The 19,165-nt window shown below is 50.5% G+C and overlaps 1 protein-coding gene across 5 annotated transcripts in view; it reads right to left on the bottom strand.

Moving 5' to 3' along the window:
* DNAJB6 (DnaJ heat shock protein family (Hsp40) member B6) overlaps window positions 1-18,425 on the bottom strand; it is a 69,598-nt gene extending 51,173 nt beyond the window's left edge. For 2 of the 5 annotated variants that reach the window (XM_042927229.1, XM_042927233.1), the window contains exon 1: window positions 18,325-18,425. The gene's annotated coding sequence lies outside the window, so the exon portion shown is untranslated. Of the gene's footprint in view, window positions 1-17,124; window positions 17,414-17,863; window positions 17,936-18,324 lie in introns of those variants that run through there. The other 3 variants (XM_042927234.1, XM_042927231.1, XM_042927230.1) reach the window with 3 other exon arrangements.
* Between the last annotated feature and the right edge of the window lie 740 nt (window positions 18,426-19,165).

Here is a 19,165-nt window from a genome sequence, read left to right as displayed (position 1 = left end):
GACCAGCCGTCTGCAGAGCCGGACCCCTCACCCTCCACCGCCCCCGCAGCAGCAGGCTGTCCGTACCTCCCCTTTCCTCTGCTCCTTCACCTGGTCCTGCCCAGCCGCCACCCGCCCCCCCGGCCCCCCACCAGCACAGGCACCCCCAGAAACAGCTCTCACAGCTGGGCGCCCCAAGCCCTCGGCACACTGGGCTTTCCGGTCCGTCCGTCTTCTGGTTTCCTCTCCCCACGAGCCCCGTGGGCACAGGGTGGGGAAGCCAGGGTTCCGGACCCCTTCTCAGGCTGCACTCCCGCGTCTTCATCGTCACCCCCGTTCCGCAAATACCACGGATCCCGCAGCGATTCCCCAACGTAAGCTCCAATCCTAGGTCTCTGCTTGGCACTTCAGACACGAACAGACAGATGAGTGCTTGACACAGCCACCTGGCCGTGTGACAGACGTCGCAAATAGAACAGGACCAAATTTCACTGGGTCCCCACCCCACTCCTGGTCTTCCGCTACTGAATTCTACCTCGTGCTCTCATGCTGCGGACTGGAAATTTCGCCCTCGCCGACACCACTACCCACCCCGTGACAGAACACCCACACACGGCAATCCAGTCTCACCGGGCCTAGCTGCCAACTGTCTCAAAACCCTTCCGCTTTCTCCGTCTTCAATGGCACCAGCCCCTCCTGCTGCAGGAGCCTCTTAACTTAACCACACCGTCTTCTCTCACAGCCAAGGCGAGCTATAAATACACAGGTGCTATCACAACAGATGCGAGATGGTGTCCAGCACCGGACAGAACCAGCTACGAAGGACACGGTCAGCTCCGCCGAGGATCAGATGGATCGAGACGTTACTTCGCTGACCAACGCGGAGTCCGGGGCAGAGGCACAAGATGAGCCGAGGACACGCCGTCAAGCGAGAAACCGAAGACGCAGCCGACGTCCCAGGCCGGCCACTGGGACACCTTGAAGGTGACTGAGAGTAACAGCAACTGAATGGGGACACCTGGGCCCCGGGACTGGCGTGTGGAGCAGGAGAAGGGTATTCAGCAGAATACCGGCCGGACGGGACTCAAGCGTCTAGCGAACAGCGCCCGGCCACTCCGTTCGGGGGTATGTGCTGTGGTTAGATTGAGGAAAACTGAGTCAAAGGTGGACAAGAAATGTCTGTCGACGTCTTGACAACGCTACTTAAATCTGAAATCACTCCAAATTAAAAAACAAAAAAACTGAAGTCAGAAAGGAGTAGAGCCAGTTCAAAAGGACACGAGAACAAAACCGATGGAGCACTCGTGGACCGGAAGGGACGGTGACGGGACCACCAGGAGGAGTGCCATGCGTCCCGAGCACACGAGCACACACACGAGCAGGAGTCCCGGATGGTCTGTGCTGCCTGCCGCTGGACGAGCTACGCTTGCGACCAAACGGCTGATGAGCGAATGTTCTTTTTAAAGAATTCCTGCTAACAGATGCACAAGAAATGCTAGAATTAGAAAATTACCCTTCTGAAAGTAATAACTGGGGTGCTTCTCAAAGGACAGACTTCGACGAGCAACACCCGCATGTTCTTGCTAAGTGAGAGGACCTCTTAAGTAACCGGCTTTTAACTTTGCCTCATAAAACACTTAGTCCAAACATTCTTGCTTGAACGAAGTCCAGGGAGCAGCCCTTAATCTTGGACAGTTACTGGATTCTCTGTGGTGAAGAGCGGGCCTCCAGGGAGCTGTCACCCTTTGGTCCCTGGTCCACGGCAGGCTGAATTTCTCTTCGACACAGGTATCTTCAAACACTCAGGGGTTTACCATCGTGAATTTTTCACTCTCTAGACATACAGCCTTACATCTCTGGGTTCCTGAATCTCCACCTTGAGCAAGCTCCAAGGCCGCGATCCCTTCCTACCCGGATTCCAACACCATCAGTGATGCAGGGACGATCCAGATGTCCCCAACGGAAGGGAACAAGACATTTCTCCTCTGAACCTGGATCACCAGTGCTAGATCAACTCTCGTAAGAACCATACCTGACTTCAATTATCAACATAAACCCGGCTATGCCTTTTTGAGTCTGTGATCGCCCTGCTGCCTCCCACTACTGCCTCTGTGCAACGGCGGCTCTTCAGATCAATGAGCCTCACAGCTCGCCCCAAAAAGTCCACCTTGCTTATGTTGGCCCACTGTCGCAACCAATCAAAACCTCTTTGACACCACTTCTACCGTCAACGTATTTACTCCCAATGAAAACAATGATGTAATTCTGAGTGACTGTAATCACATTTATTGATAACAATCATACGCTAGCTTAGAGAATAAGTCACCAAGTTTAGAAAACAAATATGTAAACAGGTTAGTCAAGAACAACACAAATACGTATGGAGACAATGAAACAAACAAAGCTTAAAAGAACACTGCCATTTATTGATGAACTGGAAAACAGAAAGCAAACGGAAAGCTCCCTGTGCAGAGATAACCTTAGCTTCAACTACAATGACTGCACACACAGACAAAACTATGAAACCACATGGCCCATGTAAGAGGCAAGAAGTTAGTATGGTAAGACTTGCGGGGGGGGGGTGGCTCAAGAAAAAGGATACAATTCGAGAATAATTTTTTAAGTAAGATTTTAGGGGTGCCTGGGTGTCTCAATCGGTTAAGTGTCCAACTCTTGGTTTCGGCTCAGGTGGTGATCTCATGGGTCATGAGAGTGAGCCCCGAGTTGGGCTCTGAGCATCTGCACAGAGCCTGCTTGAGATTCTCTCTCCTCTGTCTCTGCCGCTCCCAGCTCATGAAGGCTCTCTCAAAACAAATAATTAAAACACATTTTCTTTTCAACGTTTATTCATTTTTGAGAGATAGAGCATGAGCGGGGTGGAGGAGACACAGAATCCGAAGCAGGCTCCAGGCTCTGAGCTGTCAGCACAGAGACCTATGCAGGGTCCAGAGACCCAGCTGCGAGATGGTGACCTGAGCCGAAGTCAGAAGCTTAACTGACTGAGCCACCCGAGTGCCCCAATAACTAAAACACATTTAAAAAAAAAGGGGGGGGGGGGGGGACACCCGGGTGGCTCAGGTCATGAGCTCGCGGTTCGTGAATTCAGGTCCTGAGTTGGGCTTTGTGCTGACAGCTCAGAGCCTGGAGCTTGCTTCGCGTTCTGTCTCCCTCTCTCTCTCTGCCCCTCCCTCACTCGCACTCTGTTGTCTCTATGTAGGTCTCTAAAAAATAAACATTAAAAAAATTTTAATAAGTAAATGAACTAAAATGGTCTTTACCCTCTTGAGATCAGCCCATTGTCCCTGTTCCCCAGCCCCAAATGCAAGCGAGTCTAAGGGAGGGAAAGAACTTGCTGTCCAGCCCTCATCCAGGACTTGCTGTGAGTCCCACACTCCCCACGTGGCCTCACACATGCACCTGAGGTCACAGGGGACAGGTAACACCAGAAAAAGAGGAGCCCTCGAGGGTGGGACTCCTGCCTTCTCTTCTCAGGTATACCCAGGACCAGGGGGCATGCGGCTCCCTACTCACCGCCCCCCACTATCTGTGGACACTGCCAGGAAAAAGTGGCTTCTCTCCTGCATCCAGGCGCCAAGGAAGGAAGCAATCGTTACACGAAGGGGCAGATCACGTCAACTGGAAGCACAGGTGCCCACAAAGGCTTCAGGCAGCTGGAAACGGCCTCCAACAAGCATCTGAAACTCCACGGCCTGATGGTATAAGCCCGCCAGCCAGACAGATGTTTGTTTCTCAGGTCATTAAAATTAAACAAAACTTGAAAACCCCAGTCCCTTGGTCACACCCGCCACATTTCAAGGGCCCCACAGCCACATGTGGCTACTGACCTCCATTCTGGAAAACACAAGCAGAGGACAAAGAGAGCTCCACAACACACAGGGCTGGTCTGCAACCTAACAATATCAACTCAGGTTTACAGGCGATCTGGGTGAGATACTTCATTACATAATCTTTGCCAATGGTATTCTGAAATTTCTCTCGCTTCTGATGGGACCCCACTCCTGTATTTTAAGAAAGCTACAGAAAACCAAGACGTCATATTCTTTCCGCTAAGAACAACTGCTTCTTAGGACAACTGGTGTGTTAATCTATGAAATTTCCTAAAAAACACTCCACCTCTTTAGTAAAGCCACTAAAGTAAATCCCATTAACTAAAAGTACCTCCTCCCATAAACTCCCATAAACCCTCAACATCAGGACTTTCAGGAAGTGTGTCCTAAAGGCCCGTAGTACCTACCTATACACAGGTGAATACCACCTAAGTAGAAAAATTGAGTGTACATCTCCCCAGTACACATCACGATGTGATTAAAAATTACAGAACAAGGGGTACCTGCCTGGCTCAGTCAGAAGAGCCTGGGACTCGTGATCTCAAGGTCTTGAGTTTGAGCCTCAAGACGAGTGTAGAGTTTACTTAAATACCACTTAAACCTAAACTACTATGTACATTAAAACCAAAAATAAAGTTACAAGTAACAAGATTAAAAATACTTGCATGTGCTTGCCAATCATAAAGTAATCAGCTACGATTTCAAGCTACACTGTGATCAGGATAGTGCCACGAGGATTCTAGAACAGTGTTCTTCAGGACAGCTACGGGTGGTAGTCAAGGGCAGATGTCCTGGGTCTTTTACCAGTGTCAGTCCAACACAACAGTCGGAGCGAGATCCTCTGAAAGTGTTCTCACCCCAGCACACACACTACAAATACGGCGAAACACACTGCTGTGCCCCAGCCAGGCTGACAACTCCTGAGTCGGTGCCTAGTTCATCCCAGTGGGTACCTGAGGACGTCAGGATCAATCTGTAAAGGTCAACTTCTTTTGAGATAAACATACAGGTTTCATATTTAAAATGGTAAACTCGGGGCGCCTGGGTGGCTCAGTCGGTTAACCGGCCGACTTCGGCTCAGGTCATGATCTCGCGGTCCGTGAGTTCGAGCCCCGTGTCGGGCTCTATGCTGACGGCTCAGAGCCTGGAGCCTGTTTCAGATTCTGTGTCTCCCTCTCTCTGACCCTCTCCCGTTCATACTCTGTCTCTCTCTGTCTCAAAAATAAATAAACGTTAAAAAAAAAAAATTTTTTTTTTAAATAAATAAAATGGCAAACTCAACAGACACATTTACTCTCCCTCCTCCTGAAACATCCACCAAGATTCTCCTTACAGATAGGACTTCTGCTTTCCAACACATAAAGAGCGGTAAAGTCACCACTCCACACCAACAAGCAAAACAAAGTTGAACTGAAAAACGGGATTTTTTTGTTTATTTCCAGAGAGAGAGTGCACGTGGGGAAGGGACAGAGAGAGAGGATCCCAAGCAGGCTCCAGGACCTGAGCTGTCAGCCCAGAGCCCAGCACGGGGCTCGAACCCACAAACCGTGAGGTCATCACCCAAAGTTGGACGCTTAACCGACTGAGCCACCCAGGCGCCCGTCCCCTATTTATTTTTGAGGGAGAGAGAGCCCATGAGAGCATGAGCAGCCGAGGGGCAGAGAGAGGGAGAGAGAATCCCAAGAGAAAACCAAGAGCTGAATGCTCGGCACCCCATGTGTTGGTATTTTTAAATGGTTCCTTTTCCCTTGCCCGAAGCCCCAGTACGTTTTTGTCCCAGGTTTCCCGTGAGGGCTGGTAGAACTCACGAAAGTGTGTACCTCAGACTTGTCCTCACAGAGCTGCCAGCAACCCCGTCTGGTGACAGCTCGGATTTCCCTGTCAGCTCATCGGTTCTCTCTCTGGAGGCTTCTGCATTGGCGAGTTCCCATTCTGTGTGCCCACCTGTGTTTTCAGTGCGGGAGGCACACCTCACTTATGGGACAGGTCTAAAAAAAGAAGCTGTTTCTTGGGGCGCCTGGGTGGCTCAGTTGTTTGAGCATCAGACTCTTGATTTTGGCTCAGGTCGTGACCTTACGGTTCGTGGGATTGAGCCCCGCGTCAGGCTCTGTGCCTGAATCTGTGCCTTCAGATTCTGTGCCTCCCTCTCTCTGTTCCTCCGCCACCTGTGCTATCTCTCTGTCTCTCAAAAATAAACATTAAAAAAATTTTTTTAAGAATTTTTTAAATAAATAAACTCTAAAACAAAATAAATACAAATACCAAAACAGGGGCACCTGGCTGGCTCAGTGGGTTGAATGTCTGGCTCTTGATTTGGGCTCTGGTCATAATCTGCTGGTTTGTGAGACAGAGCCCCTCTCCCCCAGTAGGGCTCCATGCTGGGGGAGGAGCCTGCTTGGGATTCTCTCTCTCTCTCTCTCTCTCTCTCTCTCTCCCTCTCCCTCTCCCTCTCCCTCTCTGCCCCGCCCCCCCAAACACCACACACCACTTTCTTCTAGAGGAAGTCTGCCCTCAGGGGAAATACACTGCTGGAGCCCAACCCACCTGGGGGCAGGGAAATCCCAACTCCAGTCCCTTCCTGCCCTCCTGTCCCACCCAAGGGGAAGTGGGAGGCACTGGTGAAGTGGACCAGAAAGCGGAGACCTGCTCAGGGACGGGGACACCTCCACCTCCCCCACCGGCCTGCACACCGCTTGCCTACTGACAGCAAGCAGCTCCTTTTGTCTGGTACCTCATGCGCACCTTTCAACAAAACATCACCAGGCATACCAGAGGGCAAAACACAGTCTGGCAGGCTTAAGCAAGCCTCGGCACAAGTCACCAGCGCAGCAATCACCAAATCAGGAATCTGGGGAAACTGTGATTGATAGGCTATGAGCTTTAATGGAAAAGCAGACTACACGCTAGAACAGAGGCACAACGTAGGCAGAGGTGAAATTCCTAAGAGTCAGCAAGAAATGCTAGAGAGCGAAACCCCGGCAGAAAAGAGCAAGGTCTCTGACGAGCTGAGTAGTAAGCGGGGCATGGCTGAGCCAAGGGGCAGACAAGCCAGGGGAGGAACAGACCGACCGCAGAGCGCCCGGTGCCCGTGGGGCAGCCAGCAGAGGGGCAGCCCGCGGCCGGAGCGCCAGAGCTAGGAGAGGACGGATCAGAGACAGGGCTCCGGAGCATCAATCAGCTCTGAAGGACTAAATGAGAATTTCCCCCAAATTAACGTCAGGCACCCAACAACACCTCCAAGAAGAACGGAGAACACTATGTGGGACAAATACCCAAAAATTACACCTGGGCGTATCACATTCAAACTTCAGAAAATCAAAGATTAAAAAAACCTTGAAAGAAGCCAGAGGAAAAGACAGCCTACCTATGAGGAAGCAAAAGAATTCCATCCATGTAAGAAAGAAGGGAGCGAAACAGTTTTAAAGTGCTGGGCGGGGGGGACCGGGGGGGGGGGGGTGGACACCACCTCCAATTCTGTAGCCTGCAAAGTTATCCTGCAAAAGTGAAGAAGAAAGGCCTTCTCTGGCCAACAAAAACTGAGGGAATTTGTTGCCAGCAGATCCACCTTGCAAAAAATGTTAGAAGTCCTTCAGAGAGAAGGAATATGATGTAGGACAAAAACTCAGATCTGCATAATGAACACCAGAGAAAAGAGAGGTAGACATAAAATACGCTTTTATTTTCCTCAGTAATCTAACAGGTAACAGTTCCTTCAAATAATAGCAACAGCGTATTCCACGACAGACACTTCTGTGCGTCCCCAGACTTCCTGCAGGTGAAATGAACGAGAACCCCACAGGCAGGAGGGAAGAATTGGCATCAGAAGGTGCTTGCACTACCCAGGGACCATGACAGTGTCGACAGCTGTGAAGTCAGTCATAAAGGAACACTGCAAACTCTAGGGTGACCACGAAAAAAGGTAAAAAGGAAAGGGGGGGGGGGGTAACGCTCTAAAAAGGAAAGAAAATGGAATCACATGAAACGTTCAATTAAATCTACAAAAGGCAGGGGCGCCTGGATGGCTCAGTTGGTTAAGCGTCCCATGTTGATTTCAGCTCAGTTGGTGATCTCCTGTGAGATCAAGCCCCACTCTGGGCTCCGTGCTGAAGGTGAGGGACCTGCTTGCAATTCTCTCCCCGCCCTCTCTCAAAATAAGTAAGTCAACTTAAAAAAAAAACAAACTACAAAAGGCAAAAAAGTTGGAAGCAAGGAAGACAAAAACAGCAACAAAGGACACTGGTAAAAACCCATAAATGGTTCAAGAGCCACTTTAAACATCAATGGCCTGGGAGCACCTGAGTGGCTCAGTCAGGCTCCACACTGTTGGTTTCGGCTCAGGTCATGATCTCAGGGTTTGTGGGTTTGAGCCCCGAGTCCGGGCCCACACTGTGAAGCCTGCCTGGGATTCTCTCTCTCCCAGCCCCTACCCCACTCACTCTCTCACAATAAATAAACAAAAAAAACCAAAAAAAACAAAAAAACCACAGTCTGAATAAAGCATTCTGCAACCCACCTAACAGAATTTCTCCTGCGTGTGGCACACTGACCCACCCACTTCTCCATCAGCCTCCTCTCAGGCCCTTCGAAGAGCTCGCTCTTCCACGGGACACTCCCACGGGCTCCCCCCACCCCCTCAGCTAATCAAATTGGACGCCCAGGCCCCTTCCCTGAACCCCGGCCGGCCAGGCCCCTTCGACCCAGCAGCTACCCTTCCCTAGCTTAGCCTCTCCCATGGGTCAACCACCCACCGGGAAAAGTGGAAGGATGCACAGGAGGCAGGTCCGCGTCCCGTGCACACCTGCAAGGCCTCAGTCAGTACACCTGCCGTTTTCTGGCCTGTTACTTTTCGTGCCTGTCACCTTTACTGTTTTTTTAACATTCTTAAAAATTGGTGTTAATGGACATGCTGTAATGGTCACAAAAAACACAAGTTAGAGATGCTAGTTATTTTTCCTGCAACAGTTAAGATGAAATGTTTCATTAATTTACTACCAAAACCCATCACACATGTCACCTGTGTCATCTTGGGGCGGGGGGGGGGGGGGGAACCTCAGACTCCTGCACAGAATCAAAGGCTCGTCCCCTGATTTCGTATCCTCCCGGCTGCCATCCCAGGTGCAAACCGGACTTCACCATCGGGCTTTGAACAATGAGGTGTGAGTGCCCTGGTCCCTCCCAGCTGCCCTCTGCATCCTCCAACTGCAAGGAGGACACGCCTCCTCGCCGGAGGACACGCCTCCTCGCCGGAGGACACTTCGGTGCAGCTGGCTTCCTCTACGCTGCAACTGCATCTTATACACGCCTCCATCATAGCATGCATCATCATCTCGTACCCATCACTGTTTTCCAGCCTTTTTACATCATAAACTCCTTGAGGGCAGGACCCATCAAAGTTAGCTTTCGATCTCAGTAATCCAGTCCCCAGCAAATTATGAGGAGACTGAGTACAGTTACTCTGGGGAACAAAATGTCAGGGAACTATTCAAGTTCCCTCATATTCCACTGGTGAATCAGCTGTAGCCCCATCGATTCAATATGCATGCTGCACTCAGTATTGTAAATGTTGGTGCATAAAGGGTTTCCATTTCCTAATTAAACCTCCCAAAGATTTCACCTCTAGGAAGACTTGAGCAAATCAGCAAATCTTCTCATTGGCTAGGACTCGGTCCGTGACGGCGATCTTTTTAACGTCTGTTGCGCAACCATCTTTGACGACTCCACGGAGCCCATCACTACCTACTTGCCTGATGGTCAACTGTTCTAACAACACTGGAAACACTTAAACCATTCCTTCCCAGTCTGTGTTCAGGCAAATGACACTGCATGTGACTTGAACACACCTCCTGCCTTACGAGGATAAACTCAGTCAACGAAAAGAGCAGAACTGGAGATATTTAAATTAGCATCTTTCGGGGCGCCTGGGTGGCTCAGTCGGTTGAGCGTCCGACTTCGGCTCAGGTCACGATCTTGCGGTCCGGTCCGCGAGTTCGAGCCCCGCGTCGGGCTCTGGGCTGATGGCTCAGAGCCTGGAGCTTGCTTCCGATTCTGTGTCTCCCTCTCTCTCTGCCCCTCCCTCGTTCATGCTGTCTCTCTCTGTCTCAAAAATAAATAAACGTTAAAAAAAAAAAAAAATAAAAAAAAATAAATAAATTAGCATCTTTCAAACTTTTGGTAGAGCGTGCAAGGTGAACTTGGCAAATTAAAAAAATACACGTGAAACACAAACACACACAAAGATGATAATGTGACCTGATAAAGGTGTTACCTACACAGCTATTACTATACTACAACATATAAATGTATAAAGACACACACGCCCCAAACTTACACGGTCACAGGCCAACTTTATGTCAATATAAGAAATAAAGAATTCAGGACTAAATCACCAAAAGAAAAAAATTTATGCAGTACCAGCACAAAGCAATGTGGGCACGGCGGCACCACCACCAGAAGTAATGGTCAGATGGAAACCAGGCACCAGGCCTGCACCCCAGCTCACGCTGCAGAGGCCCTCACTGGCAGGGCAGTTTCAGAAAAAACACACACAGGCCACTATTACCCCTTTAACAATGAAAGCCATCCCGTGGGGTGGCAGACACCACAGACACGGGAGCACCCTGACCCAGCTGATACCTGAGCACCCAGTTCAGGCACTGAGGGCAGGACCGCTGTCCTTATTTCTGCACCAGAAAACCTGAGGCCCAGAGACGGTACCCACCCAGGGTTCAGAGTTGCACACCACTGTGGTGAACGAGCGAACCAGGAGTCAAGCTCAGACCCAGGCCTCCCAAGCATAAGCTGCTCTCTTCAGATACAGAAGTGAGACGCCAAAGTATCTCACTGCGGGCGGGGGGGGCCTAGGGGCGCAGTAGGTTAAGCTTCCAAACTCTTGACTTCATCTCAGGGTGCTTGAGATCAAGCCCCAGATGGCGCTCTGCCATGATAGCGGAGAGCCTGCTTTAGATTCTCTGTCCCTGCCCCCCCCCAAAATAAATAAACATGAGACAGGAGAAAAAAAGAAGTATCTCACTAAGTATGCTGTAGAAATTTCTACATGAAAACAATGGGTCTTTTAAAAAAATAAGACAGAAAAAGACACCATCTCACCCACCTGCCTTCCGCAGACGCTGCACGAATTCCCATCCTAACCAGTATCGTCAGCCTCATGCTCCTAGCCCTCAAGAACAACACTAACCTGTTTGACTTTTCCAGCCACTCAAGTGAAGCCTCATCTGTTTTGCACCCATGAAGTTAAGCATCTTCTCACGTTCAAGACCTATTTGTAAGTGCCTCCACTGAACTGCTGGCCTATGTCCTTGGCCCATTTTTCCACCTGTCGGCCTTTGTGTTTGGCAGGGGAAGGGGGGAGTGTTTAACCAAATTTTACAAAGGCCACTGGAAACCAAGTTCTTACTATGTCTTCTAACATCCATTCCTTCAGTGGGGGCCATTCACCAGCTGAGCTGAAAAATATTCCCTTGCTAGGGCTGGAAGAAGCGGTCACCATAGAGTACTCCTATCAACATAAGACGGCGTGCAATTCACTCTCAAGCGAGTCCAGACAAGCCCAGGACAGGCACCCTGTCAGCACAGAGGCTCCAGAGGAAGAAGCACAAACAGAGACCTACAGAGATGGTGGTCTACCGAGCCACTTAGTGTGTGGGGAGGCTCCTCTAGTGGGTTAAGCATCTGACTCTCGCTTCCTGCTCGGGTCATGATCTCACAGTTCAGGTTCACGGGTTCCAGCCCTGCGTTGGGCTCTGCACTGACAGTGTGGAGCCTACTTGGGATTCTCCCTCTCTGCCCCTCCCCAGCTGGCATGCTCTCTCTCAAAATAAACTTTTGAGAAAATATGTTCCTGTATACCCAATATGCCACATATCGTACACCCTAATCTCATCTTCTCAAGAAGTCTCCATCCATTCCGCTGTACCTGAACGATCACGGACTAGCTGTCTCTGGAAAAACAAATTCTCGCTTCTTTTAGGTTACACTTCAGTAGTCTCGACGACACACAGAGAAATCCTGTAGTCTAAAGCTTCGGTTCATCTGAGAAAACAGCTGCTGGAGTAAAGAGATTAGTTCTCACAGCACATCGTCCGCGAAGGGTGAAATGCCTCCTCTTTCCCAGAGATTCTCTGGATTAACCGTTTCTCAAGTCTAACTCCGAAGGGTCCAACCCCGCCCATGGAGACTCCTGCTTTCCTCCAAGTAAACCTCACAACCACGAAAACTGAGCCGGGGCATGTACACACACACAATTGCCAACATGTCCCTGGGAGTGAAGGCTGGTACTTCAAATACCGAGTTCTCTAACGTTGCTTGCACTTTAACCCCTGTACCATGACCTCAAACCCGAAACAGAAGCTCTGGTTCCCAAAGTTAAGTCAGCTAGCAACTTCTACAACCACTCTACAGGTGAATTAAACCATCGTTATTAACATTTACAACAACCACTCTACAGGTGAATTAAAGCTGTAAAATTAAATTAAATCATTATTAACAAGTTTTATATTCCTAGAGAGTTCTTGATGGTAGAATTCTGGGTAAAATAAGTCTGGTCATTTTTCTAAGTGAGATTTCACTTCAATGACCAAGAGAAAAAAGAGCATTGATTTCCCAATCAAACCACCTTCACTAACTTCTTTTCCTGTACATCATTGAAAAAATACTAGAAAGGCACGCTACAGATTCCCAAACCTCTTGGGTACCTTCAAAACCTCACCTGATTCACTTTGGACTTCCTATGACCAACGAACCACCTCATTTTCCATTCAATATGATAATCTCTAAAAATCCAGCCCCTGAAGTCAAATACTCTTCATCAACTGCATGCAAACCAGTCCGTAGGGAAAGAAAAGCTCTAGCTACAAAGAGAACACTGGGGCACCAAAACAAAGACCGAAGTTAAATGTATCAAAACATCCCATGACACCACTAAACGGCACAACTTCACCACCCCTCCCTCCAAATACCATTTCCCCCACCCCACCCCAGAAACAAGGTGCAAACAGAAATGATCTCTATGGAATAAGGCGAGGAGTGCTCTTGTCCATGAAGTTTATCTACCCTCATCTTTGACCACGAACATAGCAGGTATTTGATGACCTACATGAGGTGCTCCATGATGAGTTAGCTCTAACAAGCCAAATTTTCTACACAGCTCAGTTACGAAACCTTGGTTTTGTCACTATTTTACAAAAGAGAGAAAGATACTCAAGAACCTACGTGTCCAACATGACTGCTACAAATACACCACCCTTTTAGACCTCTAACAGACTCTTGGAGTCAAGGTCCTCAAGCCTGGGACCTAAGACCTCTACATTCTGAAATGTTGTTACTCTGTATCCCAAATCTTAGCCACCCACAGAAGTGACCATCTTTCCACCAGACCTTTCTCAAACATCTCTCCACCTAACATCTAAGCAACCTTGCTCTGCTTGCAAAACAGAAACAAAACCTCCTTTGTTCCTTCCCAATCCATGAGACTCAACATTGAAAATGGAGCTCAAGGCAGAAACCCCCTTTCTTGCACAAGGCCTGTTCTATCCCCACCCCCCCACCCCCCACCGGGAGAATGCTGCCGGTTCTACACTGTTTCAAGTAACATAATTCCAGGTCAAAAACCCACTGAAGACACTCCCTCTCTTCAGCTTTAAAAACCAGAAAATCAAAACACTCATTACTTCTATTAACCCAGAAAAGTCATAATTGTAAAGAAAACATTTTCTAAAATGTTTAATTGTGACATCAAACTAATTTAGTGCAATGCTGTCTGCTTCGTGGAAAAGCAGCAGGCCCGACGTTCAACAAGAAAGAGGTCTGGGAGTTTCCTCTGTGTCATTTCATTACCTGACAAATTACCAGAACAAACACATACATAGGTGGGGAAACACAGAAACGAACTGTCACTCCTTATCACAGACCATCTACTAAGTCTTTTATCTTGTGATGACCTAACATGTCCTTAAGTATTCCCGACACAAACGAGGAAATTACTTCCACTGTAACTCAAGATCTCAGACCAACGATTGCAAAAACCGGCCATCGTCAACTATCAGACACTTAGAAGCACGACTAAAGTCCCTTCATTACAAGAGAAGACACGGCAAGCACTCAGTCCTGGCACTTGTGAACGCAAATTGGGTATTTTTGCCCCCAACTTTCCTAAAATCTGGATTTCATTTACCGCAGCAGGGTAATCAGGACAAAGACAAGCCTGGAAGAAGGATCCAATTCAACCAGTATTCTCTCGGCACCCTGGGTCTGGAGCAATGCGACAGGCACAAAGGGAACACACAAGAGAAGGTTCCAGGCCTGCCCCAGGGAACACACAGGAAGGCCCCAGCACAGATACAAGGCAAGCTGCAATAGCCTTTGCTGGTGAAAAGCAGGATGAGCATTTCCAAGGGCACAGATCACATGCCACCTGAAGAAATCACACTCCAAACACAACTGATCCTTGCAACTGAAGTGAAGAATCCTAAAATACCTGGAGTATTTTCATAAGTAAGTATACACACACACAAAAACAAACCCACGAAGTTCTACTGCCTCACAGCCGTTCACCGTGGTTGCTACTGTCTATCTAGAATGGCCAAAACTCCTTACAAATGTTAGGGGAAGCATTTTTAAAAACACCAAACTATGTCCAAATAAGGAATAGCTCTCGAAATAAGGTATTACGGATATAAATAAAACAGACTCCTCCCCCCACTGACGTAGAATGCAACCCTTAGAAATTTAACTACCTTTTTAATTCCTCTAAGGTTTTATTTTCAAGTAATCTCTACACCCAACAATGGCCACGAACTTACAACCCTGAGGTCAAGAGTCACACGCTCCACCGACTGAGCCAGCCAGGCACCCTTCGTAAGTTTTTTCGGCAATTAATTTTCCCCACCTTAAAAATGAGACATTTTAAAAAATAACAAGGTATTTTTTCAACTTTCTTAAGTAGAACATTTAAACAAAAGAGGTCAGCAACGGATGCACCTGGATGGCTCGGTGGGTTCAGCATCTAACTCACTTCAGCTCAGGTCAGGATCTCCAGGCTTGTGAGTTCGAGCCCCTGAGTCAGGCTCTAAGCTGACAGTACGGAGCCTGCTTGGGATTCTCATTCTCTCTCTCTCTCTCTCTCTCTCTCTCTCTCTCTCTCTCTCCCCCCCCCCCTCCCTCCCTCTCTCTCTCTCTCTCTCTCTCCCCTGCTCACACTCCCTCAAAATAAATAAGCTTCTTAAAAAAAAAGTTCGACTGGTTTCTGCATGCACCCCTAAAATTACAAAGTTTGAAAAACACCTATAATCAACCTATAACAAAAGCATCAAAATTCTCCAAGCTGAACTCCAGAAGTTCTTTTTTCCAATTAGGCTTTAAAATTGTCTTTCCATTCCTACATTATCATCCTTTTAATTTTATTTATTTATTTACTTATTTGAGAAAGAGAGGAAGAGCGCGCGAGCCCAAGCAAGAGAGGGGCAGAGAAGAGAATCCCAACCAGGCTCTGCTGTTTAGTGCACAGCCCGACGTGGGGCTCCAACTCCCAAACCATGAAGTCCTGACCTGAGCCAGAACCAAGAGTCGACACTTCAGTGACTGAGCCACCCAGGGGCCCCTAATAATCACTTCTACTACTATTCTTATCTTCACCAACTTTGCTTTTCTTCTCATTTACTTCCTGAACTTAAAGTTCTCACAGATCTTATTTTTCCAAAAAAACACTACAGCATTTGTTACAACTCGCCACTGACCCTGTCCTGAGAATTCCCTAATAAGCCTGCAATTATGCCAATTTCCCCACTAGGTGGTGTCCTGAACAAATTTAGAGCAAACCAAATTTCCAACATAGACCTCCACCACTCTAAATTTTGCAATCATTTCCCAGATAGTAAAAAGGCGAAATAAGGCTTTTTAAATACCCTACTAAAACATCAACTTACAAATATAAAGCCTGATTCCATTAACTTAATCCTTACCAAGAGACATCAGAAATGGAACATAATCACCCTTAACCATCACAGCGGCTGATGGCAGTCCCACCGCTGTAACCTCAGTGGAAGGTAACAGGAAACATCACCAAGGTGACACAGTGAGCATTACACTGCAACCCTGAAAAGCTCAACTTAAAATAATTTACCAGAGCGCCTGGGGGCTCAGTCGGGTAAGCAAGCGTCCGACTTCAGCTCAGGCATGATCTTGAGGTTCGGGAGTTTGAGCCCCGTGTCGGGCTCTGTGCTGACAGCTCAGAGCCTGGGACCTGCTTCAGATTCTGTGTCTCCCCAACCCCCTCTCTGCCCCTCCCCCACTCCCACTCCTTCCCTCTCTTGAAAATAAACATTAAAAACAATTTTTTAATGGGAAAAACTAACTTACCGAGCTTTAAAGTCCCTTTTTAAAACTAAAAAATACACATGCATACATCATCCCACCACAAACCTGATTTTTGAGTTTGCTGGGTTGAAAACTATTGATGGTGCGGAGTACAACTGTATTTGTTTGAAACTGTCCAAAACAGAGTTAATACAAGGAAAAACGGGTCTACTCTTAATTCTTACACCTGTAAGAATCATGAGTTTGCTGAAAAAGAAAAGCTACTGTAAGCCACTTAATTGCAGGAATAGTGTAATTCCCTACCCATAATTTACTCTTCAGAATATTAGTCAAAGGATACTCCCCACCCAGCCCTCCAGGTAAGTCAGACCGGCAACCAAAAATACCTCTCAAATACACCATGTCAAGAAAACAAACTTAACAACACTGATTTTTTTTTTTTCCTACGAGGGTGCTGAACTCCTGAAACTCTTTAAAGCCTCGTTTTTAAACTTCCAATCTTCCCCTCCTAGAGCACCAGCTCAAGGCTGCTTAGGCCCATTTCAAAATTCCGCCTCTCGGCTCCCACACCCACCAACCACTCCGCCAAGCCCATTAACTTCCCGAATTCAGACGCGAGTAACAAACATTCCACCGCCCACTAGATAATGTGCATAAAAAGCACGGATCTTTTTGTTACCGGGCATACAAATACAGAAGCACTGGGGCCCCCACATAGGTGGCTCAGTCGGTTAAGCCTTGGCTCCGATCGTGATCTCTCTGGTGTGGGTTCGAGCCCCGCGTCGGGCTCTGTGCTGACGTGTGGAGCCCACTTGGGGATCCCGTTCCCCTCTCTCTCTGCCCCGCCCCTGCTCCTGCCCTCGCTCTCAAAATAAATAAATAAATAAAATAAAATAAAATAAAATAAAATAAAATAAAATAAAATAAAAATAAGTAAACATTAAAATATATACATGCAAGTACTAACCCCAGAGAAACTGTAGTCTCTTACTGTGAACAGGAGAAGTCCAGATTAAATTTCCCAGAGAAATCTGAGAATGGGGTAGTCTGGGGGGAGAGGCAGGCTGTAAATACGTGTCATTAAAACATTTCTGATACACACAATCAGCGGAGAAAACGATCAGGAAACGCGTTCCAGCGACAAGTTTCTTCCCTCCTTTTGTTGGTCGGTCATTCAAGTTTTCCCTAACTCAATTCGAAGTCTTGCGAATTCTGGTCCCAACTCAACTGGGCGCCGCTCCGCCTGCCCCGCCCCCCCGCCAGGTGGCGGTGTGACCTTGCCCCCTTTCCCGTCCGCTCTCAGGTGGTAAAGGAACGCGTCCCCGGCCCCTAACAACCACTACTGCCTCACAAAACAGGTCTGGGCCGCACGAAGTTTGCGATTTGCTCTTCTCGCCAACTCCATTCCTCCTTGGGCAGAAGCGGCTATAAACCGCAAGCTCCGGTACAGCCGGAGGCCCCCTCCCCCCCCCCCCCAACGCACACTGGCCACTTCGGTTGAAATTCGGGCATTCTGCTAGTCGTCAAACTTTAGAAAATCCCAGGGGGAAGTTCCGGGAACGCGGCTTCGCGTCTCCCGGAGCCGCTTCCTGGTCCCCGCGCCCCGCAGCGCCGCCCCCCACGAGGCTTCCACTCTCTCTGCAGACCCGCCTGGTCTGCGGCTGTGGGCTCCTTCCTCCACGCGGAGCTTGAAAGAAAGAACAAACCTGCCTTTCACGCCGCCGGCCCCCCGCCGCTGCTGAACTGGAGGGACGCGGGGTGACCCCGGCCCCGCGCCGCCCGCCCTCCGCACGGGCCCCGGCCCAACCGCCGGCGCGGGCCGGCCCAGGACGAGTGCCACCCCCCGACTGCGGGGGCCCGCGGCCTCGCACCGGGTCCCCGTGCTCCGCGGCCCGACGCCCACCCCCGACCGCCCCCCCCCCGGCCTGACCTCCCCCCCACCCCGCCGGACCGCCCGCCCGAGGCCGGACGCCCACCCGCGCGGCCCGCACCCCCCCGCCTCACGGCCGCCCGGACTCCACAGCGGGCCCCTGGCCGCCACCGCCGCCCCAGCCCGACGCCCACCCCCCGAAACCCCGGCCCCACGGCAGGCCCCTGGTCCCCGACCCCCCGACGCCGGCCCCACGCCGGCCCCGAGGCCCGACCCCCGCCCGCGGGCGGCCCTCACCGAGGACAGGGAGCCGGCAGCGGGCAGGAGGCGCGGCGGGGCGGCGGCCCGGGTCCCCTCAGCTCCGGCACGGCGGCGCTGGCGGCGGTGGCGGCGGCGGCTCCTCGCGCTTTCCTTTCTCTCCTTTCTCCGACAACAAACAGGAAGTGCGTCACGCGGCGGCGGCGGCGCGGCGACGTGCACTTCCGCCCGACCCTGACGCCGCGCATGCGCCCCGCCCCGCCCGCCTTCCCGAAGGTTCGCGGAGGCCGGGCGCTGGCGAGAGGCGGGGGTGGCGGGGAGCGGAGCCGGGCGCCGTGCCCCGGAGCCCCCCGCGCGTCCCGTCCCGCGCCCACCGAGCTTGGCGGCGGCGGCGGCGGGTCTGGGACGCCTGGCCCGCGCCGGTCTTCGTCTCCCCGGGGCCGGCCGGCCTCGGCCGCCCGGGGACCCGCCTCCGTGACCTCCGCTAGTTTAGGCCACATTCAGGGTAACGAATAAGACGCGGCAGGCGCAGGGGGAGCTCCGAGCGGAAGCGGCCCCTTTGTGAGCGGACGCCTGTGTGCACGCGCGACGTCCGCGTGTGAGCCTGTCGCCCCGCAGTGCCGGCCCCAGTGGGGGACCGAGCCCGGGGAGCCGCGTGCTGCGCGCTCCCTGCTCCCCTCCCGGAGCCCACTCCCCAAGCCCAGCGCCCTTCTTTCTGGCTGCCGCCGAAGGTGGCGTTCCCGGCGGCCGCCCGAGCCGCTTCAGGGAGCTGCTCGGTCTTCCTGCGTGTCTCCCGTGCGCCCGGGACGTACGCACGGTGTTACCCTTCTGCTTGCTCTGCCGCCAGTCTGCCTAGCCCAGCTGAAGAACCCGCAAGGGA

Source organism: Panthera leo, chromosome A2, assembly GCF_018350215.1.
Source record: "Panthera leo isolate Ple1 chromosome A2, P.leo_Ple1_pat1.1, whole genome shotgun sequence".
Classification (NCBI taxonomy): domain Eukaryota; kingdom Metazoa; phylum Chordata; class Mammalia; order Carnivora; family Felidae; genus Panthera; species Panthera leo.
Note: the sequence above shows the minus strand (reverse complement) of the source record. Positions and strands in the feature narration are given on the sequence as shown.